Source organism: Dreissena polymorpha, chromosome 2 (genome assembly GCF_020536995.1).
Source record: "Dreissena polymorpha isolate Duluth1 chromosome 2, UMN_Dpol_1.0, whole genome shotgun sequence".
In the NCBI taxonomy this organism is placed as follows: domain Eukaryota; kingdom Metazoa; phylum Mollusca; class Bivalvia; order Myida; family Dreissenidae; genus Dreissena; species Dreissena polymorpha.
Genome location: NC_068356.1, coordinates 147,195,224 through 147,222,040, shown reverse-complemented (window position 1 = coordinate 147,222,040; position 26,817 = coordinate 147,195,224). Strand labels below are relative to the sequence as shown.

Genomic DNA, 26,817 nt, shown 5'->3' with positions numbered 1-26,817 from the left:
CATAATCCTAGGCATAAGCGTTCTTGAGTTATCATCCAGAAACCATTTTACTATTTCATATCACCGTGACCTTGACCTTTGACCTAGTGACCTGAAAATCAATAGGGATCATCTGCCAGTCATGTTCATTGTACCTATGAAGTTTCATGATCCTAGGCATAAGCGTTCTTGAGATATCATCTGGAAATCATTTTACTATTTCGGGTCACCGTGACCTTGACCTTTGACCTAGTGACCTGAAAATCAATAGGGCTTATCTGCAAGTCATGATCAATGTATCTCTGAAGTTTCATGATCCTAGGCATAAGCGTTCTTGAGTTATCATCCGGAAACCATTTTACTGCTTTGGCTCACTGTGACCTTGACCTTTGACCTAGTGACCTGAAATTCAATAGGACTCATCTGCGAGTCATGATCAATGTACCAATGAAGTTTCATGATCCGAGGCAAAAGCGTTCTTGAGTTATCATCAGGAAACCAAGATGAACGGCTGGGCGTGCACGCGGCTGGGGGAACTGCAACAAGGGCAGACGGACTAACAGACAGACAGCTGTCTATGATGAATCTAGTAAACCCCATTCTAATTCATTCCAGTAGGAATAATCATTGATGTTATATATGATAAACTTCAAGATCAACAAGTGCTTCACCGTCTATTGTACTGTACATATTTCTATGCCACCAATTATGCTGCATTATCTAAGAAGGTAAGGATGGCGTACTTGGTTAGCTATGACATTGGCATGTGATCAGGAGGTCTACTGTTTGATCCTCGATGTGGATTATTTTAATATATCTCAAGGTATTAAGAACTCATGGGAAAACTGGGCTTAATGCATGTACATAAAATGTCGTCCTCGGATTAGGCTTATCAGGGACCACACTTTCCACTCAACTGGATTTCCATAAATGCGAAAACTGAGCTTAATTCATGTGCGTAAAGTGTCGTCCCAGATTAGCTTGTGCAGTCCGCACAGGCTAATCAGGGACGACACTTTCCGCTTTAATGTGTTTTTTAGTTTCAAGGAAACCCTTCCTTACCAAAAATCAAGTTTAGGCGGAAAGTGTCGTCCCTGATAAGCCTGTGCGGACTGCACAGGCTAATCTGGGACGACACTTTACGCACATGCATTATGACCAGCTTTCACAGAACACGACACATTGTATTTCATATTAGCCTCGTTCTGGCAAAACGGGATTTAATGCTTGTATGTAAAAACAAAAAATACCACAAAAAATGGAAGGTATCATCCCTGAAAAGCCAGGGTGGACTGTACAGGCTTATGTGGGTCCTACTTTTATGCACATGCAGTAAGCTCTGTTTTCCAATAGTGGGTCTAATATTTACAATTCTTAAAATATCAGTAAATTGAATTCAACATATTTCATTTATTATTTTCAAAACTAAATATGAGCATGTTTTCACAAAACTCTTATGGCTATGTTGTGTTTATGTCCATTGAAATTAAAATGCCTTGAACACAATTATTGTTTAAAAATAATAATAACGGTTTTTATTGTATCAATTTAAAAGGTGAAAACATGTGGTTCCAAATAGAAACTCAGATTTCTCTTTGGAATATCAGTCCTGGTGGAGATAACAAGTGAGACGTTGGATCACTAAAGGTAAAGCATCGTGCTAAACAAGGGGCCGGCAGGATCTCTTTGTTTACTTTCTTTTTGCATTTTTTAAAAATCGAAGATAGTTACTCCAACGCTGTTAATATGATACTGGGTTGTTTAAATTCCAATACATACAGATGTGTTTCAAGTGGAGTGTCCTTTAGTCCAATGAAGTAGACCAGACCTCGTGTTCCGTCCACCCATATCTGCAAACAGACACGAGGGGTAATTAAAGCTCATTGGGTCATTGTCGACCTGAAATGGCTTGAAGTCATCCGGGGGTGACAAGAAGCCGATTCATGTCACCCTGGGGTGACTTCAAGCCAACAGGGTGACTAGAATTGACTTCATGTCATCCCAGGGTGACATGAATCGGCTTGAAGTCACCCTAGGGTGACAAAAATCGGCTTCTAGTCATCCCCGGATGACTGCAAGACATTTCAGATCGACAATGACCCAATGAGCATTATTAAACCGCTCATACAGATGAAAACATAAGCAAATTTAAAACTTCTTCAGAAAAAGATTTGTAAACACATATTGGTGATTTTTTTTAAATTGACATGTTCCAAATAATCACTAGGAAGAAAAATTAACAGGTGAACAAGTAGCCAATTTGAGTTTACAAAATAAAAACACAACTTGAATATATTAGTTAACTAGACACTGTAAAATAATTTACACTTTTCTGCCAGAAATTTCCTGGTTGTTTACAAATAACTTTCGTTGACATGTACACATTTGTTCCTGTAAATTCTTTGATTTTGGACAAAAATGAGAAATTCGCATTGGTCATTTTCCCATTTTGTTGAGTAAAATTCAAAGATCTGTCAACCCAAACAATCAACGAAAAATCAATTTCCCAAGAAAAATAATGATTTACAGTATAACCCAATAATAAGACAGGTTCAAATATATACAGTCTCAAGATACTGCTACCTCTTTAGAGGACACCTCCCAGTCCCCAGTGGTGATCTGTGTGACCTCACTCTCACGGGACATCACTGAAAACAGGGAAATATGGGTTAAAGGGTCGGTCACTGAAAACATCGAAATGTGGGTTAAAGGGTCTGTCACTGAAATCATGGAAATATGGGTTAAAGGGTTGGTAACTGAAAACATGGAAATATGGGTTAAAGGGACAGTCACTGAAAACATCGAATTATGGGTTAAAGGGTATGTCACTGAAAACATCGAAATATGGTTTAAGCCATGTATGCCTAGCGTCTACAAAAAATGCCTTGACAGACAGCGTAGACCCAGATGAGACGCCGCATGATGCGGCGTCTCATCATTGTCTGTGCTGTTTGCTTAAAATAATTTCTATAAGAAATATTCTAAATAAAGAAATACATTTACTAGACATCCCTAATTTTGGAAATAAATTGATCAAACTTAGAAGGATGGGAGAGTCCAATAAGCATAAATGTATTACAGGGACAGTCAGATAAAACAAGGAACTATGGGTTAAAGGGTCGGTGAATGAAAACATGGAAATATGGGTAAAAGGGTCGGTAAATAAAAACATGGTAATATGGGTAAAAGGGTCGGTAAATGAAAACATGGAAATAAGTGTTACAGGGACAGTCACTGAAAATATGGAAATATGTGTTAAAGGGTCAGTAACTGAAAACATGTAAATATGGGTTGAAGGGACAGTCACTAACACATGGAAATTTGGGTTACAGATACAGTCAATGAAAACAATGAAATATGGGTTTAAGGGTAGGTCACTTAAAATATGGATATAGGTGTCAAATGGACAGTGAGTTAAAACATTGAAACAAGTGTCAAAGGGACAGGAAGTAAAAACATGGAAATAAGTGCCAAAGGGGCAGTCAGTTAAAACATGGAAATAGGTGTCGAAGGGACCGTCAGTGAGAACATGGAAATGTGGATTAAAGGGATAGTCAGTGATAATAAAAGGGAAATGTGGGTTGAAGGAATAGTCATTGATAACATTGAAATAAGCGTTAATGGGAAAGTATGTGATAGAATGGAAAAACATGTAAAAAAACAGTCAGTGAAACATGGGATTAAGTATTAAAGGGTCAGTCAGTAATTACATGGAAATAAGTGTTAAAGGGAAAGTCATTTAAAACATGGAAATAAATAGTTACAACTGTGACAGAATCAGGATGTTTGTATTTGTTCAAAAAAACTATGCATTTCAAATGGTTATGCCTCTTTTAAATAGTTTATTAATACTGAATGGTGAAATAACCATTTTTTCATATCATGTTGTTTGCAAATTTGATTAGGTCCATGATCCATTTCCCGGAATTCATAAACCAATTTTATTCATGCATAAAAATATGGTTTAATTGTTTTATATATTTGTTTTTATTCCATATAAGAGATAAAGTTATCAAATATATTTATTCCTTGCATAACCTTGTTTGGACACAGACCATACAGCAGAGGTTTCAGGTACAGAGACATATTTCAACATCCAAACTAAACAAAAGAAAATGGCTGAAAACATCAAATGGCATCATGAAATTTTACTAAAATGACACCAGTATAAACTTCTCAAAGGCACGACACTTTTGGCTTGAATGAATTTTTTTGTATGAGAACGTCTCGTCTCAACTTAAATCCACTCAAAACGGAGAGTATTGTCTGCACTGGCTAAAATGACGCAATACATTAGGCACATGCATTAAGCCCTGTTTTACCTAAACGGGCTCAAATGACTGCAACTACAATCTGAGTTACCTGTTTGCTGAGTCTCCCATGGTGAGCCAGTGATGCACTGACCCGATAGAGGTGCCGGTATCCTGATCTCTCTGACATCAACAGAAACTCTATGTCCCTAGAGTCGGGCCTGGTCGGCAGGAAATTAAGTATGTCAGTGATCTGTGATTAACGAGTGAAAAATATTTAACATATGATATTTAACATCTAGGAAAACTGGGCTTAATGCATGTGTGTCACCACTGATAAGCCTGTTTAATCTGCATATGGGTGGGAGTAAATTGTTGTCCACGATTACTTAGTGCAGTCCTCACAGGCTAATATGGGAGGATAATTCCGCTTTAATGGATTTTTTCATTAAATATAATTCTGTTTAAACAACAATCTATTCAAGGTGGAAAGTGTTGTTCATGATTAGCATGTGCTGACGCCTTACTCACATGCATCAAGTCCTGTTATCACCGAGTGTTGCTTATCTTTATTACAGTTAACTTATTATGCTTAATCTGTGTAAAAATATGATGTTCTCTTTATGTATGTAACTGTCAGCTATGAATTTAACACGAAAAGATCGGAAAATGACCGACAACAATTCCTCTTTTTTTTAAATCTCAAATCCTTGAAGTTATGTTTATTTCAAAAACAACAAAATAGTATGCTGACAAATATATATAGAGAGCAAATAAGGTCGCTGTCAGATCTTTCTGTAATATATCAGGCAAGGCTTAGAATAATATAATGGCGATGCCTGCCGTTTACTTGTTTATCATACGTCTACGTCCTCGATTATAAAGAAATAATGAAAAACTCGCTAAACAAACATCATTTTGAGCGGGAAATGGCGTAACAAGCACTTGTGTTGAATATTTGTAAAACATGTGTTTTGCTGTTCGTGTTTCAATTTGTGTTTCATTATATTGGTATCAAAGTGTTTGTTTTGTTAAATCTGATTTGATCTTACTACAATGATTACTTTATAGTTGATTCCGAGTAATATGACCTACCTCCTATCATCGACTGATACAATAACTTCCTTTTTAACTGAAATAAAATAGTATAGCATGCAGCGTTATATCAGGCAGATATCAATGCAGCGGTATGATACAACTTGTTTTACAGTATTTATTATAAAAAAACTTACAAAAACCTATTATGATTTTAGTACAAATATTATACACTCTTCTTTTCTGTAATTTTACAATGAGTTCACATACATTGACCCAGATGTCAGAGGTTTCCTTCAGTAGGACATGTACAGGTGGAAGTGGGGCAGGTTCATACTGGGCGTCTATCCGTGGCTTTGAGCTAGAGGGGTACCGGGCCTCAGGGCCACACTCCTGAGGGATCAGGTACTGGGTAATAATAATAATTAACACATTATTTTTTTACGAACGCATGAATGTATATTGAAGTGTTTGTCAATATTGAAGTGTTTATCACTTTTGAACACATTTCCTAAAATTTATTATATCGAACATCACGTGGAAATGGCGGTATTTCCGAATACTTTGATACTTATTTAGAAACAGCAGGCTCTGTGTATGCAGTCTTCAATTATTATCGCAACGCATCAACGTGAATATCATCAACACTTGTTCTGATTTTATATCGGAGCGCTAAATACAATTTGTAATTTTACTTTAATAATAGACCTGCGATGCATATCAAGTGAAATACTCAGCATACTAATGGATTGAAGGTATACCATTATACAAATACTACATAACGTATCGAGTGTTTCAACGTATGGTCAAACAGAGACTGGTAATGTCAACCGAGGCATTACATTATTACACCAAACAAATCAAAAGTAATTTATGTACCCGCCCAAATCAGCTATTTCCAAGCATTTTAAGGACAAAAGTCATACTATCGCAATCAGATGCTTCGGTGGATTATTTAAATTATTTGCTCTTGCTAACGATCATTGAACACATGCATTGAACACTAACAATTCTCGCGTATTAAATCAAGTTTGATAACGGCAGAATCAAATGTCCGTACTTGTTAGAACCGGTGTGACGATTCAGCGGGTACATATATATTTAGAAGTCTCGTGGCTACATGCATGTACCGTATTTCCATTCTCGTGTTGTATTCGACAAAACAAAGAACGAAAATCAACGCATAGAATTTAGTATTTCGATGTTCGAATAATCACAGACACATTATAAATGTATCAAAACGTTAATACAATCAAAAGCACACAAAAATGTTATTTAAATGTAAAAGTTCCTGACTCCGATGTGCATAAAGAGTTCATTCACTGCGATTTACACTAATTAATTAATGTCAAAGTACATAGCATACACGATTCATTTTAATAGGCGTTTTCAAACGAAAAATTTATTGATTTGGCATACCAATATTAAAATTGATCGGACACAGACATGTTAAATTAGTTCCCATTTTAAAGATGCGAATGGGATGGCCAGTCAAAATTATATAGTTTCTTTATAGCATGTATCTGTAGATATTTGTGTCGACGCGATAATCGGGTGAGTGAGATTATCATGCTATAAATGGAAGGGAATTATTACGAACGAATTCGAATACTTAAGTAATTCAAAGTTTTTAATGCGTTCTTGTTATAATTATAATGAATAACAGGTTACCACCCTATTATTGTGTATTATTTCAGGCGAGGCGTAGAGTTTAGAAAAGGGCATGGCTTGTTGAGCCGTTATAGTACACAGCGATAGACCAGTAACCTGCTTTCTGTTAATAATTCCTCTACATCCAATTTTTTTTTAAAGAAATAATAAAATTTAATCGCTACGGCGCTGCATTTTTAGCTTATCGTTGATCTTGATACCCATTGTTAACAATAAGAAATATTTAAATATTAGAAGTGTACAGCTGCAACCGTTTTATGATGTAACATTATTAAATACTTCGCAGTATTTCACATTCCAACAGATAAATGGTAGGTACTTCCTTGACAAGTAAATATTATTTTCATTTCTGGAATGATGTCTAGTCTAGCTGTAGCATACCAGTGATTTTCGTCGTTTAATTCTTTAACGTTAAATAAATGGTTTAGAGTAAAACAAACACAAGGAAATTCAATGCACATTTTTTATAATACATATTTAATAACGCTATGTTTCGGATAAACCAACCATTACATGGTAATGTCAGCTCCGATTTGATACCAGCTTCGCGGTGTTTGAAATTTCAAATGGACTGAGTTTAGTAGTGTCTAACCTTCCTATGATCGCTAGGGGGTAAACCACTTGGACAGATTTGTCTATTTGCATTATGTATAGTTGAAGCGAACGATTGGTGGGTTTTGATTTTGTATACCAAATTATGTTGATTATAGTGAAAACTCATGTTTTACACCTAAGAATTCTATGTGAAACGCAAAGGTTCTGCGTAGTTTAAACAGTTTTGCTGCTAAACTCAATTTCTCATTTGAAATCGAAAGTGTTTACAAATAAACATAAAACTATGTTGATGTATGTTAGGTTTATGTTTATTTTGTGTTTCATCGTATTGTAAAGTGTATTTGTTTGTACGATGTTACCAGATAAATGAAATGATGTATTAAGCACACAAATATTTGCAATATCTTACTTTGGAATAAGCATTTTTAAACATAACCTTCTCTGACTTAAAGGGGATTCTCATCACGGTTTTTTGTATAATTTATTTGCATGCTTGTTTGAGAAGCAAACATTACTGGTGTTAAGGTTCAGAGAACAGGGCGGATTGTAAACTAAATTACATATAGATTTTCACGAAGATGTGTTTTGTTTTTCTAGTCTGCGATTTGACAAACATATCGTTTAAGTTGTCATGTCTTTGACACTAATTGGAGCGTTTTTGGTGAGGTTAAAACTTCATATTGTTTGTAAATGGAAATTTGACTGACATATAGAATTTCATGGGAAATTTGTACAGTTATCAACATAAACTGGTAATATGTATCCAGTTTATATGATTGGTTATTTTGAAAGCGATACGATTTCATGAGAGATCCAAGGGCTACAGGAAATTCAGTTAGTTCAAATTACGTAGTATCTGGCACATACTTTTTCTTGTTTCAAGGAGCGCAAAATTACATTTAACATAAATAAGACAGATCAACAGTGCATTAAAAGTTTTGCCAATCGAACACGTTACTGTGCAGTGTATGAACGTTACGGAGATTACGTTTAAAAGTCACGGCACTCATAACTCGGTCACAAATAGAGACCGATCACTGTCCGATCAGCGGACGACGTATTTTTCCGCTTATCGGACTGGCGCCTGGTCGATGATCGCACGGACACCGGGTCATTTTGTAGCATCGGGCGGCGTCCGGATTAAGTTTACGTCTCACTTAAAATTGTACCTGACATCGCGCCCGGGAAGGAATCGAGTTGAGATCGAAAAAGAGATCAGACGATCAACACACGGTTATTGCCCGGCGATAGCCCCACATCAGATTCATTACACGTGTATCGGCAAAAGTAAAGGTATTTCAAAGGGGCAAATATATCGACCGGCGACCGTTTGATTGTCGGAGGGCCTCCACACGATGAGCGACGGACGCCGGACGGCGCTCGTTATGATACACGTACAATGAATCCGATGTCGGGCGCACGCCGGAGGATAACCGTGCGTTGATCGTCCGATTTTTTTTCGATCTCGACTTGATTCCCTCCCGGGCCCGATGTCAGGTAAAACCAGGTGTGAGATTAGAAAGTATTCCGGATGCCACCCGATGCTTCAAAATGACACGGTGTTCGTGCGATCATCGGTCGGGCGCCAGTATTACATTGCATTGCCACTTATTTATTCCTTCCAAAAATGTGTGTTAGCTAACCATATTTACTTTAATAATGAGCTTACATTTCATATTCCGTAACTGTATTGTTGTTCCAAATATAGACACCACATTTGAACACGATCTACATATCATTCAAGAGCTAATAGCGGTGTTCTTGCCAGTAACAAAGCGATGTCCAGCCTTTAAAGCGTAGCTCAATCATCACAAAGGTGTTCATGCCAGTAACATTACGGTAATCTTGTCAGCAAAATAGCGGTAGTAATGCCAGTAAAATAGCGGTGTTCATCCTTCATTGCGATGTTCAGCCTTCATAGCGGTGTTCAGCTTTCATGAAGGTGTTCAGCCTTCATAGCGGTGTTCAGCTTTGATGACGGTGTTCAGCCTTAATAGTGGTGTTCATGCAAGTAACAGAGCGGTGTTCAGCCTTCATAGCGGTGTTCAGTCTTCATGACGGTGTTCAGCCTTCATGACGGTGTTCAGCCTTGCTAGCGGTGTTCATGCAAGTAATATAGTAGTGTTGAGCTTTCATAGCGGTGTTCAGCCTTCATAGCTTGGTTCATGCAAGTAACAACATAGTAGTGTTGAGCTTCATAGCGGTGATCAGCCTTCATAGATTGGTTCATGCAAGTAACAACAAAGCAGTGTTGAGCTTCATAGCGGTGTTCAGCCTTCATAGCTTGGTTCATGCACGTAACAACATAGTAGTATTGAGCTTCATAGCAATGTTAAGCTTTCACAGCTTGGTTCATGCCAGTAACGAAAGAGAAGTGTGCCACAAAACTATAAGTATGATTAAAGCAAGAAAGGGGATTAAGTTTGAATCACTTCGTCTATGCAAACAATGAACACAAATGGCTTTGTAAAACTACTGATAACAAAGTCAGAAATAAGTTCCGAGCCTGATCTCTATGTTGTAAAATAAAGTTCTCGTTAAACTATTTATCAAATCAGGATAGAGTGGACATGAATTTCGTATTACTTATCTATCTGAAGTTTTTTTATGTCTTTTGGTCTTGATTACTTGATTACTTGAGATTTATTCAGCTAGTTTTAACAGGATTATCACACGCTATTTTGTTTGCGTATTGCAATAAAGTTTGCAACAATTATATATATTAAAACTATTACAAACTATATTTGAACTGAAGACTATAAACTATTATTTAGTACAACGCGATAAATTTTATGAAAGTCAAATTAATCAATGAAATAAGTTACCTGAGCCAGTTATTAGTACAGCATGCTTAATTATAACTGAGAATTCGGGCCCGGTCTACGCTTGGATATTTAAACAATTGTGCCTGTGCCCTCTTAGTTAAACCTCAATGCGCCAGTACTACACAACGGCTGTTTACTGATTAATACACAACTGTAACTCGAAAAGGATATTATTATGTACCCTGAAATAAAACTTCAGGACATAGTCACTTAAGTTTTAGTTTTTCATAGAGATATTTTGGGTGAGGCCATAATTTGAATTACAATACCGTATCAAATTTGTCAAACAGACCTCGCCTTTTGGCGGATCTTGCTATAACTTATAAACAGCTAAATATAAAGGGTATAGGAGAACAAGGTCGAATACATATTAAATAATACGTAATGCGGAAAGTAAAATAAATAAATAGAGCTGCCCTTTAAAACCAGTTGTTGTTGGCTGTATATGGAGTTTTGTATTTCCACTTTAATTAAGAACAGTCGCACACTACTACAGCATTAACTTCAGATATGTGCAGAGTTCTGAACAATAACAGATGTTAGTTTAAATTGCATAACATTATGAGCGGATGAAATTTATGGGAGATAAAGTAAGAAAAATTTCATATCATTGAATACCCTGACACATTATTGTGACCAACCAGTCAATCCTTAAACGATGAAAAAGTCGATTAACACGACAAACGTTTGCGAGATAACCAGGATGTTACTGTAATGTGATGTGATATCACGTTGCATGCGATATTTCTGATACTAAACACATATTTTAGGTTGTTACGTGCAACATAAAAAACATACACAGAACAAATTATTTATTTTACGAGAGCGTGCATATCAAGTTACATTTAAGTGTTTGTTATTATTGAACCCAGTTTCTGGACCTGATTATCCGTTCCCTTTCCCCCATAAAAAGCAAAGTGAAAATGCCTTTTGCAACCAGCATAAAACCAGAACAGCCTGCGTTTTAATCGCAGCCTGTTCAGGTTGCATGCTTTTTGCTGCTCGTCAGTAACTAAGGGTTGAAAATGAGGCCTTTTAAACTTTAATTTAGTAAGGAATGTGTTTAATTAAATGTAACTTTCTAAGGGACTAGACATGCGTCGAAATACGTATCTAATTGGGAAAGGGCTATAAATACATGTAATGTTGCTGTTTATGGAGAATTAGGTAGATTCCCATTGTATGTAAACAGATTTGTTAAAATTGTTAAATATTGGTTTAAGGTTCTCAACAATGAGAATATCATAATGCAAACTGTATACAAACAAGCCTTGAATGATTGTAATAAAGGTTGTACAAACTGGGTCTCAAATGTAAAGAATTTGTTAAATAATTATGGATTTAGTTATGTTTTTGAAAATCCAAACGTTGTACAAGTTAATAGCTTTATCAGCGAATTCAAATGTAGACTTGTTGATAATTTTAAACAAGAGTGGTACGGTAAATTGAATAATAGTTCTGTTTTAGTGATGTACAAAGTTATTAAAAGCTGTTTGGATTATGAAGCATATTTAGACTTAGTTCCCAGACGTTTGCGATTATTTTTTGTAAGATTAAGAGTCTCTGCGCATCCGTTGAGAATCCAAACGGGCAGATACGCCCAAAATAACATACCACGAAATGAGCGTTATTGTTTATGTTGTAATGACTTGGATTTAGAGGATGAATACCATTTTATATGTATATGCCGTTGTTACACGGATTTAAGAAAAAAATATTTAAACCGTATATTTTATATTAACCCATCAGTATATAAATTCCAAAAGTTATTAATTTCCTGTGATAAATCAGTTATTTTCAATGTATGTAAATATATCAAAGAAGCTCTTGTTATTAGAAATACGATTTTAAATAATACTGTTTAATACAATTTATTACCGCCTTGATAGTTTATAAGTATTTGTACTCGTTAATGTGTATTTTATGTTATTTAATATTGTGTTGTTATACCTAGTTACGTGACAGAAAAAATGTATATACTTTAGTATGAAGACGATGTACTTGTGTATAAGTCGGAATAAACTGTCTGTCTGTCTGTCTGCTATATCGAAGAACGCGCGACAATGGCGGCATTCAGAAATGAATAAATTGTTACACTTTCCAAAAGGTTACATACATTATTCCTGACGTCTCTTTATTTTTTTGTTGAAACGCTTTAAAGTTAGCGTAAGTTATCGCAAACAACAACACTTGATCTGAACACTGATTTTGTATCGAAACATTACATAATATTTTAATGTAACCTTAATGATATAACATTGATGCATATATGGACATGTATTTGCACATTTACGGATGGTATATATACCAGTATATAAATACCACATCCCTTTACTAGTGTTTTAACGTATTGTCAACCCGAGACTGGTAGTCTCAACCGGGGAGTTATATTATTAGACCGAACACATAAACAGGAACGTATGTATCCATTAGATCCACGCGTTTCAATGCATGCTAATAACACAAATTATCATATTCCACTCAGAACATTTGGCGGATTATTTATTATTAATATGTTCGTATATAATGGTATTGACGAGCATAGAAAACATGTGTTGATCATTCACAAGTCCTGCGCATATAATTTAGTTGTATAATGGCTAAAATCTCATTTCTCTAACTTTTCAGTACTGGCAGTAAAATTGAGCGGGTACAAATATATAAAGTAGATCGTGGGTCCGTGCATGTACCGTCTTCTCGTTTTGCATTCGACAAATCAAAACGCGAAAATCAACGCATATAAGCTCGTATTCCGATCTTCAGATATAATGTACGCAATATTAGTGTACCAAAACATTAATACACACGTAATTTTCATTAATATGAAGCAGTCATTGACACACCAATTTATATTAATGTTTTATTTACTGCAATAAACACAAACTTTGTACTGTCAAATAATGTTCCTGGAATACATACTTTAAGTAATGTAGAAAGGCGATTTCATGTTAATAAACAAACAATTTATTAAGTTTGCATTTCAATATTACAATTTTACAAATGGACTAAACATGATAAATTAGTTCCTGTTTAAAGATGCAAGTGCAATGAACATAATTTGTATCGTGTTGATTTTTATTATATAAAGTATATAAAAAGTTGCAATAACTTAAAGTTATGGCACATTATTTGGTAGGACGATCAGGTATGCGAGATAATCATGTTGGAAAGTGTGATGACATGAAATAAATGCTAAACTAACCGATATATACATGTATATATATTGTAGTATTTGCTAAAAAAATGCCTTTCTTACTGCAGTGTGTACTTGTTTATACGATGTTATTAGCATGTCAAAATAATGTTTAAACGGTTCTTAATACACAGGTGGCAACATCCATACGTGATGCAGTTTCTAACAAAAGATCATGTATCGTTGAAAGACAGTAAGCTTAAAATTTTGATGCCTGTCTTTGACAAAAATAAATATTGAAATATTTAACGTCTAAACAAATGCTACCGTTTTGTAATAACATATTATCAAACCCTTTCCAGAGTTTACCACCCCATACAGATAAACGACAGCAACTGCATTTACAAGTAAATATTCCTTTCGTTTTAATATTAAATGATAACTAGTTTATAGCGTTTTCGTATGTTGTGATGTAAGTGCTTTTAATGTTATATACTTTAACTTCTAATACATTGTTAACAGTCAAATACTGGAAAGAAAATATACATTTATAAAAAAATGTTCGTATAATAACCATAATACTCGAATAAACTAACATGACGTGAATTGTAATCTCCGCATCGATTTGATACGCTGCGCTCAATATTACAACGTTACCGATACTGAGTTTTAGTAGTGTCTAACCTTTATTTGACCGATATGGGAGGCAAACACTTGCACCGATTCGTCTAGTTTCGCTTTCGAAGCGAACGATTGAGGAGGTTTTATTTTAATTTGTCTACCAAATTATGTTGTTTATGACACGGATCTTTGTTAAAGGGTAAGAATAATTTGAGAAAAGAGAAGGTTCGTAATAAGTAAAAATATATCATTGATAAGCTCAATTTATATTTTGAAATCGAAAGTGACTTCCTTCTTTGTAAAGGAACAAAAATAACATTATGGATGTGTTGTTGTAATTTAAGTGTAAGTTTAGTTTGCGAGTAATCGGATTATAATTGTTATTGTTGTGAACAGATAAATAGCATAAGCACAACACTGTTTGTAATGTCTTACATTTGAAAATGCATTTCTAAAAGTGACCGTTTCTCACATAATGTATATGATCTAATTGTTTGAGTAGTACAAATGACTGCCTTATTGACCGACCGACACACACATACAGAGAGTTTATTATACAACAGTACATCGCATTCAAACTCAAATATACACATTATTTTCTGTCATCATTATACAAATAAATAGAGCTAATCAATTAAAAACGCAAATAGACTACTTTCCATCAAGGGGGTGATGAAACCTATTGAAAAGTATTATTTGATATTCTAGTTCTTATAACGAAAGCTTTTTCGAGTTAATGTATAATAAACAGCTATTTTTTCTTAAATAATTGAAACAGCCGCACATACATGTAAAATGGGAATATATATATTTTTTAATCAACGTCATAACAACATGAACAATAGCGTTCATTTCGTGGAATGCTGTTCAGAGAATATATGCATGTTTGGATGTTTAACTGGTGTACAGAGAATCTTTAACGTATACTGCGAAAACTGCGTATCAGTGGGTACGACGTATCGATCTAATCCAAAACATGCCGAATATCTGCCCCAAAACTTCTTAGTTCCGGTGCCGAATGTTTACAAGTTTTTCCCCCACTTTATTATAAACAAAAAATAACCGTTTAATTGCCTGTCTATGGGTAAGTATGTTGTCGTTTATAACAAAATACGATGTCAGTGTCAAAATCGTGCACAGTTGCATAAGTTCTGTTAAGCAATGCGAAAGTATTTCACGTTTTTCGATTGCTATTTTACCGAATAGAAACATGCCATAGTAAAATGACGTCACACGGTGAAGCGCGTATTAGACGGTTTTGTATTTTTACATATATGGGCATGCTCAATCTCCACGCAGAGTTGTCGTTCCTTGCTCTCACATACAACTCTGCGAAAGGCTCAGCCCTCCATTTTGTCTATAAAATAGATAAAACCGAACAAACGCATTCAACGTATATTTGATTGGATATTTAAGATCGCATGCATTAAATTAAGAAATATGACTTTTAAATACGATGAATCGTGCAAAAACTTGCGAGTTTTAATGCAACTCTTTGGAACTAATTTATTGCCCATTTACGCAGATGGAATCATTCCACGCACTTCACAAATGTAAACAATTGAACATATTTTTTTGAGTCGTTAGGAATTGCTTCGACGTGTGTATGTATGTTGGTTTCAATTTTATAATAATGAATTAAGACTGATATAAGATATCACGGTATGAGATGGTTTTCTTTTATGCAGTGAATGCAATGTAACCGTCGTGCAAGAGATTGTTTAGTATTCTGTAACCTCAATGATGAACGCTTGGAATGATCATGACATAAATGAGACGCTTTCATAACAATAGTCCGTTCTGAGCCCAACACAGAGGTGAATAGTAATGTAACCGTCGTGCAAAAGATTAGGGCATGCTACTGCGATGACTATAACACGCTCAACTTCATACCATTTAATTGAAATAAATGATTCCTTTTCTCGTATAATTTTCCGGGGTGTGTCCAATTAATGTTTTTTTTTTTAATTTCAGTTGCCCGCTATCGTCATTTTGATTTGGGGAGAAGTCGATGTAAAATTGTAAAAGCTATATTGACACTAGAGGACTAGAAAGTTTTAAGTTATCGTCACAATATACTAAATAGTTTCCCTATATAATTCAATGTAAAAGAGACAACTTTAAAGGGGCCTTTTCACAGATTTTGGCATTTTTTTAACTTATTCATTAAATGCTTTATATTGATAAATGTAAACATTGGATCGTAAAAGCTCCAGTAAAAAATCAAGAAAAAAATTAAAAAAAGGAAAAGAACATTGCCCGGAGCAGGTTTCGAACCAGTGACCCCTGGAGTCCTGCCAGAGTCCTGAAGTAAAAACGCTTTAGCCTACTGAGCTATTCCGCCGAGTACACATTCAAGACGTATTTTATACCTTATATAAGCAATCTTCGTAGTTTCACAAAATTTAACGACAAAAACAGAACTCTCCAAATTATTCAATCGTTTCGCGTTGCAACGCTTTATAATTTTTAGGTTTTAAAATCGTCAAAAGATGCATACAATGGCTATATTAGAGCATGGTTAATGTTCAGTATTACTGTTTCCTCACAAATATCATAACTAAAACGAAAACTTACGAATCTGAAACAACTTTTTTCAATTTTGTCAATTTACCAAAGCGTGAAAAGATCCCTTTAAGCGAAAATAAATGCAACACTTTGCACATAGAGACCCCCACAAACATACCTTTTCTTAAAGGCCATTCTAAGCGGAATCGATTTATGCAATAAAAAAGATATGTCATGTTCAAACCAAAAAAGAACTTGACGCTAATCAAAATCGACTGTTTTTGCAACTTTTTTTTCGGCCGTTTCTGAGTGGAATGTAACCTTTTTCAGTGCAAGGCTTTACTAAAGTCTCCAAGTTTATCATATTTCAGGGATTTGGTCGTAAACACCTATTTATGCCCTACCATTATCTCCGAAAGATAAAACCCGAACAATAGTTTAAGATGTAAACCATGCCTTCGAGTCAACTATGATATTTTCTTAGAGAGTACAGCCCTACATGAAACGAGTATTTAATATATTGTAACCTATAAGACAACATTTACTGTTAACATCGCGAAAAATAAGCACCTCTCGATACTTATAAACCTATTTTCTATGTGCATGCCAAATTTCAGACCGATCTTTCACGTAGAAATGTTTGAAAATGCATTTTATTTTAACGCCTGATAAACCATCTGGCTTTCGCGGTCGGAGCTTTGATTTATAACGGGCGTTCAGGAGTAAAGCGATTACCCTAAATAATAACAATCGGTCAAAATACTGAAATATTGTTACAAGCTATGTAGAAAAAGAAGTACACAACTATTAAAACGTGTTCATGAGTTCTTTCAGCACAAATTGTTGCGATTTGAGATGCTCAAGACGAGTTTTTGTACGTTTCTTTTCTTATTTTCCTCTGAAAACGCATTTTTTTCTTAAAAACTCACAATGCTCCTTAAATTCATGAAACAAACGCATTTATTCCGTAACATTTGCCAAAACGCGTAATATCCCACCCCAAAAAGGATGATTTTCTGTAAATACAGCTCCTTTGTGACTAGGCCAGGTTTGCGTTTAGGTCACAATATATTAAATAGTTTCCCTATATAATTCAATGTAAAAGCGACAACTTTAAGCGAAAATAAATGCAACATTTTGCACATAGAGACCCCCATAGCCATACCTTTTCTTAAAGGCCATTCTAAGCGGAATCGATTTATGCAATAAAAAAGATATGTCATGTTCAAACCAAAAAAGAACTTGACGCTAATCAAAATCGACTGTTTTTGCAATTTTTTTTCGGCCGTTTCTTAGTGGAATGTAACCTTTTTCAGTGCAAGGCTTTACTTAAGTCTCCAAGTTTATCATATTTCAGGGATTTGGTCGTGAACACCTATTTATGCCCTACCATTATCTCCGAAAGATAAAACCCGAACAATAGTTTAAGATGTAAAACATGCCTTCGAGTCAACTATGATATTTTTTTAGAGAGTACAGCCCTACATGAAACGAGTATTTAGTATCTACATGAAACGAGTATTTAGTATATTGTAACCTTATTGCTAAGTTGTTGTTGTTTTTGAAATATGTAATAATGTTTAGTTTATTTTGTTATGTTTTTATAAAATGCACATATTCTATTTATATATATATATATACTATATCTTAAACATAAACATATGCATGCTACTGAAATAAATGGTAAAGTGGTATTATTTTATTCAACTAACAATTACTCTTATATAGTACACCAATGACAGGTTCAAACTTCATGCTAGTAATCTACACAATGCTAACCGTTAATACACCGATACGCAGTACTCTTCATTACAAACAAAATGGCGTCCGACTGTAAGCAGAACCAAGTCGATATTGAGAAAAAATGGGCGATTATATCATAATGGAACTTAATTTCTTTACAAAATGAATAAAATAACAACGAACAAATCTGTTTTCTTTTATTTATTACGATATTTTTTATTTGAAGACAGACTTACTACACCGATACGCGGTATCCAAAGTATATACAAAACAAACGCAAAAGTGCCAATATTCTTTGTATTTGCCAGAGAGATTTTACAAATTGTATGCATATCTAATACGTAATTTTTATTCATTTAATCATACCTCTTGTGTTTAAATTTGTTAACACGTTTAAATTTAAACTCTCTAACAAATATATTTTCTTTTACAACGTTTGGTTTTTCAAATTCATTACCTTATTAATAATTATGTATTATGTTCTTAGCATGTGTTAAACAATTTGTATAACCTTTATTACAATCGTTTACTTTATTGTAAAAATTTGCATAATATTATCATCGTTTTTAAGAATTCAACCAATATTTCATAATGTTAACAAGTCCGTTTACACACAATTGATATCGACCTAATTCTCAATGAACAGAAACATAACACGTATTTATATAGATATGAAACAATGTTTGTAAAAATTTTAATGAAGCGTTCAATCATCTGACTTTTTGAAACTCCATACTTTTGAAGCATTATTTAATGTCAAACCCACAAAGGAGTTAAAACACTGACATTATAATTTTTGTCTAATGTTTAAAGTCATGGTATTTTATCAAAATGTAGTCATGACTTTAAGCGCCTTTTTACCAACCATATGTTCTTGATTTAATCTAAGTCTTCGAGTACATTTCAACACTTCCTCAACATAAACAATTATCAGCAACTTCAATAGCTTAATTGCTTTATTAGCCGAGGCTGTTTTGTATAGCTTTAAACACAAATTACCATATGCATTGTCTGTCAATACGTCAATTAAAGCTAGCATTACTTAACAATCATACCCTCTCGTTTGCGCATTTAATTTTAGCCGATGGACTGCGAAATTGGGTCTTACAGGTTACCTTAAATGAACTATGATCAATTGTTTGTAATGATGTTTAGTAGATTCTTTAAATTCATTGAAGGATTCTTAATCTTGCTGAACGAAATTTGCTGGCTGTTAACGAGGTGGTCGGTACATGCGCTTCTCTTAAAGACGATCCGAGTTAAATCTCCGCTCCCCGTGCATGTGAATAAGGTAAGTGGCCATAGTAACGGACAGGTGGGGTTTTCTCAGTGTACTCACACACACAAACACACACACACTTCCTTCTCCACCCACAGCACAATACCAAATTCCGTTGTAGGCAATAGCAGAAATTATTCCAAATTAGTCTCTAATTTCGGCAGTCTAGTAAGTTAATTATATAGGAGAGCAAGGACACACACATATCCCTCATATAATTCAGCTTCAGTTATGAAAGGACCACACAAACTTCGTTAAACAATGCTCCAAAGAGTCACTTCCTGAAATGATGATCAAAGATACACTAGCCTGTAATAGTAGAATTCAATCAACATGCTTTATAAGCGAGTGTTTACATGTAAATAAGAACACATTGCGCAGTCAAAATGCCCGTGATAATGTTCGTGGCTTTGTGTGCCTGAAACATTATTCGTTTTCTTTACAAAGAGTCGGTGAGGGGTAAACAAAAGCGAAAACCGTTGCGGTAAATACAAAGGAAAAGGATGGTGAATTAATACGTGTTTATGATAATCCAAATCATTTAATGGGTTAATGCTACTTTTTTATTATAGAAACCTATTCACATGTTTATCAACTTGTAAAGGAGCTATTAATTCATATGTGACTTGAATTTTGTTAATATTTGCATAGGCATGTGATTTTGAAGTTGTATCTATGGTTGGTCACATAAACAATCTTCCGACAATCTATTTTACAGTGAATACTCGCAATTCATATTTATAAGTATTCTGGTTTCATAAAGACGCCATAAGACGTTTTAGTCATAGTAATACAATCAAACAGACTCATACCATTCAATAATTATGAAAGTTTAAATAGTTAATTGGATGTGTACTTAGAATTTTAGTTCTATGACTAAGACATCTTTAAGATGCCGGAATAATTATAACTATTAATTGCTGTTACTCACTATTAATCAAGTTAGCTAGTTTAAGGGGCCAATAAATATATTCACATATTATACAAAATGATATAATTTGAAAATTCAAATTATAGTCTTTCATAGCTTTAAATTGTATTGAAAGGAAATCGTTAACATTATGTACATATATTTTAGGTAAAAATCACATATGAAATTATTTCAGTTAAAGCTTTATTGATTATCATTCTACCACGGCACGTGACTTGTTTTCAATATACAAAGAAGGAAAACTAATGTTGGTTATTACCCCGATATACCAACGGTTGTTTAAAGTGACGGCGCTTTTATTGTCGTCGCACTGTTTATGAATGAAAACGACGTCATTTGATTTTAATGGTTGTGATGACGTCACGTTTCGCGGAAAAGTGGAGGAAGTTTGGTTAATATAATTCTCATTTATAACAATTAAATCGCGGATAACTTATTAATGAAACCGTGTTAGAATCGAAATAATCAACGGGTAACCGTTGGTTATTGCGGTAATAACCAACGGTATGTCGCTCCGATGCTTGTTATCAAACCACTCGGGATGCGCCCTCGTGGTTTAATTCCTACGCATCGGAACTCCGTACCGTTGATTATTGCCTCAATAACCAACGGTTACCCGTCGATTATGTGTTAATTAAACAAGGGTATTCAATAAAGTGAGCCTTTACAAAATAAAAAAGTGTGAAATATACTTTCAATATAATTGAGTAAACATGTTCATGAAAATCAAACTGTAGTATTGGAATGAAATACATAAAGAAAAATATGCAATCGATCACCGTTATTGCGAATTCTACCACAGTCGCACACGAATGCACATTAGAATTAGAAAGGAGCCTATCGTGGGTTATTACCCCGATATACCAACGGTTGTAAGTACGATGTGACTTTGATTGTCCGCGCACTGTTTATAAATGAAGACGACGTCATTTGGTTTTCATTGTTGTGGTGACGTTACATTTTCTCGGAAAAGTGGAGGACGTTCGGTTAATATAATTCTCATTTATGACCTTTAAATCGCGGATATATTATTAATGAAATCCTGTTAAAATCGAAATAATCGACGTGTAAGGGTTGGTTATTGCGGTAATAACCAACGGTACGTCGTTCCGATGCTTGTTACCAAACCACTCGGGCTGCGCCCTCTTGGTTTAATTACTACGCATCGGAACTCCAAACCGTTGCTTATTACAGAAATAACCAAGGCTTGTACACGCCAATTATTTCTTAAGCAATCAAATAATAATATTATTATATATTATTAATTATAAATATTAATATGGGCCGTAGCCTATTCAATATAACGATGATTTAGCAGTAGTGCATAATTCTGTGTCAACTAAAAACTTTTATAAGTAGCTAAGTCACACTTATGTGATAATATTAATCTTATTGCCATTGTTGTTGCATTAAATCCTGTGTCAAGGCCCTGCTGTTGTTGTTGTTTTGTTATTGTTGCTGTTGTTTGTTGGCAGGCCTTTGTTAGATTTGTCATGGTGTAACTTAATTGTGTTCTGATGTTACTTGTTTAATTATAATAAATCGAATCATAGACCAAATCAAATTTAGGTTGTAGAAGAAATCACACTATCAAGCACTTGTTAATTTTCCAAATTTTGATGACATCCGATGGCAAATACAAGATAAATTATGAAAAATATAACTTTACGCATTGAAAACCCGGTAAGGTATTTTAATAGCAAACATTATATTTAACTTTTACCATTTCGTTGTTTGTATTTGTAACAAAATGGGCAAGCACTGAAAGCTATGGGTTTTTTGTTTAAAAAAAGATTAAAGTAATGACCTTTTAGAAAAAGGTTTAACAAGTTTTATGTGTTGATGTAGTTCCATTAACATAACTTACATTCAGGTATATATCAACACTATTACTGTTGGGTACGGCCTTGTTTGAATTCCCAACACATGGTACATTCAAATAAGTACATCACCCACATAAATGCGTGTAGTGTTAGTTATACGCGTGGCTTAATTTAAACAACTACTATAAACATATGGAATCAAAATGATGTACGAACATACAATTTGCATTTGACACGTAGTGTTATATTAAACTTTTGAATTATTAAATGAGTATGCTGGTCACATGTTTGCCGATACATACTTGTGTATGTAATTATTTAAAGTGTTTATACAATACTTGTAATGGATTATAAATACAAAAATATAAGTACATAAATGAATTCCCTACATAACTTTGTGTGCGTATATCAGTAGATTAATCGTTATCGTAGGGTAGGACATGATGAATATTAAGTAATTTAAACAACATAATGACGTTCGATGCTATGATGTATGTATGTAATCAATTATGTTCGAAATAAATACACAACTAAGCTTGTTTATAATCAATGCGCATTTTACTAACATAATTGTACAGATGGCGGAAGATGATCCATGGCGTGATAAGGCGGAGCATGAAGGTATCCCACGTAACAGCGGCCTTTACAGTCGTCACTCCATAGTAAGAAGTGGTGTATGTGCAGTTCACGTATAACTTGTCAGTTCCAGTGTATGTGCAGTTCACATAGAAGTTGGCATTTCCGGTGTATGTGCAGCTCACGTAGAACTTGTCAGTTCCGGTGTATGTGCAGTTCACGTAGAAGTTGGCAGTTCCGGTGTATGTGCAGTTCACGTAAAAGTTGCTAGTACTGGTGTATGTGCAGTTCACGTAGAAGTTGTTAGAACTGGTGTATGTGCATTTCAAGTAGAAGTTGTCAGTTCCGGTGTATGTGCAGTTCACGTATAAGTTGGCGGTTCCGGTGTATGTGCAGTTCACATAGAAGTTGCTAGTACTGGTGTATGTGCAGTTCACGTAGAAGTTGTCAGTTCCGTTGTATGTGCAGTTCACGTAAAAGTTGCTAGTACTGGTGTATGTGCAGTTCACGTAGAAGTTGTCAGTTCCGGTGTATGTGCAGTTCACGTAGAAGTTGCTAGTACTGGTGTATGTGTAGTTCACGTAGAAGTTGTCAGTTCCGGTGTTTGTGCAGTTCACGTAAAAGTTGTCAGTTCCTGTGTATGTGCAGATCACGTAGAAGTTGTCAGTTCCGGTGTATGTGCAGTTCACGTAGTAGTTGTTAAACTGGTGTATGCGCAGTTCACGTAGAAGTTGTCAGTTCCGGTGTATGTGCAGTTCACGTAAAAGTTGCTCGTACTGGTGTATGTGCAGTTCACGTAGAAGTTGTAAGTTGCGGTGTATGTGCAGTTCACGTAACAGTTGCTCGTACTGGTGTATATTCAGTTCACGTAAAAGTTGCTCGTACTGGTGTATGTGCAGTTCACGTAGTAGTTGTTAAACTGGTGTATGCGCAGTTCACGTAGTAGTTGTCAGTTCCGGTGTATGTGCAGTTCACGTAGTAGTTGTTAAACTGGTGTATGCGCAGTTCACGTAGAAATTGTCAGTTCCGGTGTATGTGCAGTTCACGTAAAAGTTGCTCGTACTGGTGTATGTGCAGTTCACGTAGAAGTTGTAAGTTCCGGTGTATGTGCAGTTCACGTACAAGTTTCTCGTACTGGTGTATGTGCAGTTCACGTAAAAGTTGCTCGTACTGGTGTATGTGCAGTTCACGTAGAGGTTGTTAGAACTGGTGTATGTGCAGTTCAAATAGAAGTTGTCAGTTTCGGTGTATGTGCAGTTCACGTAGAAGTTGTCAGTTCTGGTTTATGTGCAGTTCACATAGAAGTTGTCAGTTCCGGTGTATGTGCAGTTCACGTAGAAGTTAACAGTTCCAGTGTATGTGCAGTTCACGTAGAAGTTGTCAGTTCCGGTGTATGTGCAGTTCACGTAGAAGTTGTCAGTTCCGGTTTATGTGCAATTCACGTAGAAGTTGTCAGTTCCGGTGTATGTGCAGTTCACGTTGAAATTGTTAGAACTGGTGTATGTGCAGTTCACGTAGAAGTTGCTAGTACTGGTGTATGTGCAGTTCAAGTAGAAGTTGTCAGTTTCGGTGTATGTGCAGTTCACGTTGAAGTTGCTAGTACTGGTGTATGTGCAGTTCACATAGAAGTTGTCAGTTCCGGTGTGTGTACAGTTCACGTAAAAGTTGCTAGTACTGATGTATGTGCAGTTCACGTAGAAGTTGTCAGTTCCGGTGTATGTGCAGTTCACGTAGAAGTTGTCAGATCCGGTGCATGTGCAGTTCACGTAGAAGTTGCTAGTACTGGTGCATGTGCAGTTCACGTAGAAGTTGTCAGTTCCGGTGTATGTGCATTTCACGTAGAAGTTGTCAGTTCTGGTTTATGTGTGGCTCACTTAGAATTTGCTAGTACTTGTGAATAAGCAATTCATGTAGAAGTTGTAGTTACTGGTGTATATATGAAGTTAACATAGAAGTTGTAAGAATTTAGGTATGTGAGGTTTACATATAAGTTGTAAGTACTGATGTGTGTGTGTGCAGTTCATGTAAAAGTTTCAAGAAGTGGTGTATTTACAGTTTACTTAGATATTGAAAAATAAACAAACACGTGTTTGTGCAATGCTCGTAGAAGTTGAAAGTACTGATGTATGTGCAGTGCTCGTAGAAGTTGTAAGTACTGGCATATGTGCAGTGCAGGTAGAAGTTGAAATTACTGGCATATGTGCAGTGCTCGTAGAAGTTGGAAGTACTGATGTATGTGCAGTGCTCGTAGAAGTTGGAAGTACAGATGTATGTGCAGTGCTCGTAGAAGTTGGAAGTACTGATGTATGTGCAGTGCTCGTAGAAGTTGAAAGTGATGATGTATGTGCAGTGCTCGTAGAAGTTTAAAGTACTGATGTATGTGCAGTGCTAGTAGAAGTTGAAAGTACTGATGTATTTGCAGTGCAGGTAGACGTTGTAAGTACATTGTTGTACTTGCATATGTGCAGTGCTCGTAGAAGTTTAAAGTACTGGAATATGTGCAGTGCTCGTAGAAATTGAAAGTACTAGCATATGTGCAGTGCTCGTAGAAGTTTAAAGTACTGATTATGTGCAGTGCTAGTAGAAGTTTTAAGTACTGATGTATATACAATACACATAGACAATAAGACTGACATTGTAATTACTGGTGTATGTGCATGGCACATATAAGTTGTATGTTTTGGTGTATGTGCAGTGTTCGTAGAAGTTGCAGCGATAGTTGAAAGTACTGGTGTTTAAGAAGTGCACATAGAAGTTGTAAGTACTGGTTTATCTGCAGTTCATACACGTTGCATGTACAGTTGTATGTGCAGTTCACATGCAAGTGTAAAGTAAGTACTGATGTATGTGCAGTTCACGTAGAAGCTGTTAGTAATGGTGTATGTGCAGTTCACGTAGAAGCTGTAAGTAATGGTGTATGTGCAGTTCTATCACAAGTCGGTTTCGTAAAATATTATTATACATACATATTTCAAATACATATATCAGTATTTAATGTGAAAATAACATTGCGGAAAATTGATTATGAGTACAATTTACGTTCTTTTTACGTTGTGAATTTCTTCAGTAATAAATGTTTGCATTATTCAAGCTCTATGCGTTGATGTTATTCTGCATTGATTATCTGATTATCCTGTATACGAGTCAAACTATATCTTCGAGATAAACACACTCATTACTTATGTATTGAAGCTTAAACAGATTTAACATCTTCAGTCAGTTTTTAGATGATTTTAATTTCTTAAGAACATATTGTGTTATAACATGAATGGATTTGTATAGGACGCGTAGGCTTGGCTTGCTATGGACCGTTTCATATTGTTTAAGGAGCATATTATGATTTGAATGTTTTCATCACTATCAGGTTCAGTGTGAAAATGCCTCACTAGAGATGTGTACTCTGATGAACTGTCTCGGTTATGGGCGTCCCATCAGACAGGCACGGAGAGACGCCTACAGGGAAGGTGATAGGCTGATGAATGCTATAGGGCCTGGTATCATATCGATGATCACTACTGGTAGCAAGGCAGAGGGGCTTACATGCTTCTATGAAAGTGACTGTGATAGGATGTTTGTTGTAGAAGGCATCATGTGTTTAGAAAATGGTGTTGATTCTGACAAATTACCAAGGGAGACTACTGTGTTTACATTAAACACCGGCGTGTGCTACCACGGACACTCTAGGCTTAATTTACTCGAGCGACGTGGCGACATTATTCCATCAATAATCTGTGATGCTCTGTGTGAAGATGAAAATGGGCGTGTCCTCCTGTGCAGTGCTTTATTTGTTGATGTTGCTAAAGACATACCATTTGGGCGAAACGAGATTCGCCATGAACGTGCAGGGCCATCAATGCCGAGTTCATCAGGGCCATATCATATAGACAA

At 35.4% G+C, this 26,817-nt stretch overlaps 2 protein-coding genes across 3 annotated transcripts in view; both read left to right on the top strand.

Annotated features, from left to right (window-relative positions):
* Positions 1 to 26,817, top strand: part of LOC127869364 (uncharacterized) — a 198,360-nt gene that overhangs the window by 29,300 nt on the left and 142,243 nt on the right. The window lies entirely within an intron of this gene.
* The window catches only part of LOC127869366 (uncharacterized), a 262,614-nt gene continuing 249,941 nt past the window's right edge, over positions 14,145 to 26,817 (top strand). The window contains exons 1-2 of the mRNA XM_052411870.1: positions 14,145 to 14,268; positions 19,499 to 19,611. The gene's annotated coding sequence lies outside the window, so the exon portion shown is untranslated. The remainder of the gene's footprint in view (positions 14,269 to 19,498; positions 19,612 to 26,817) is intronic.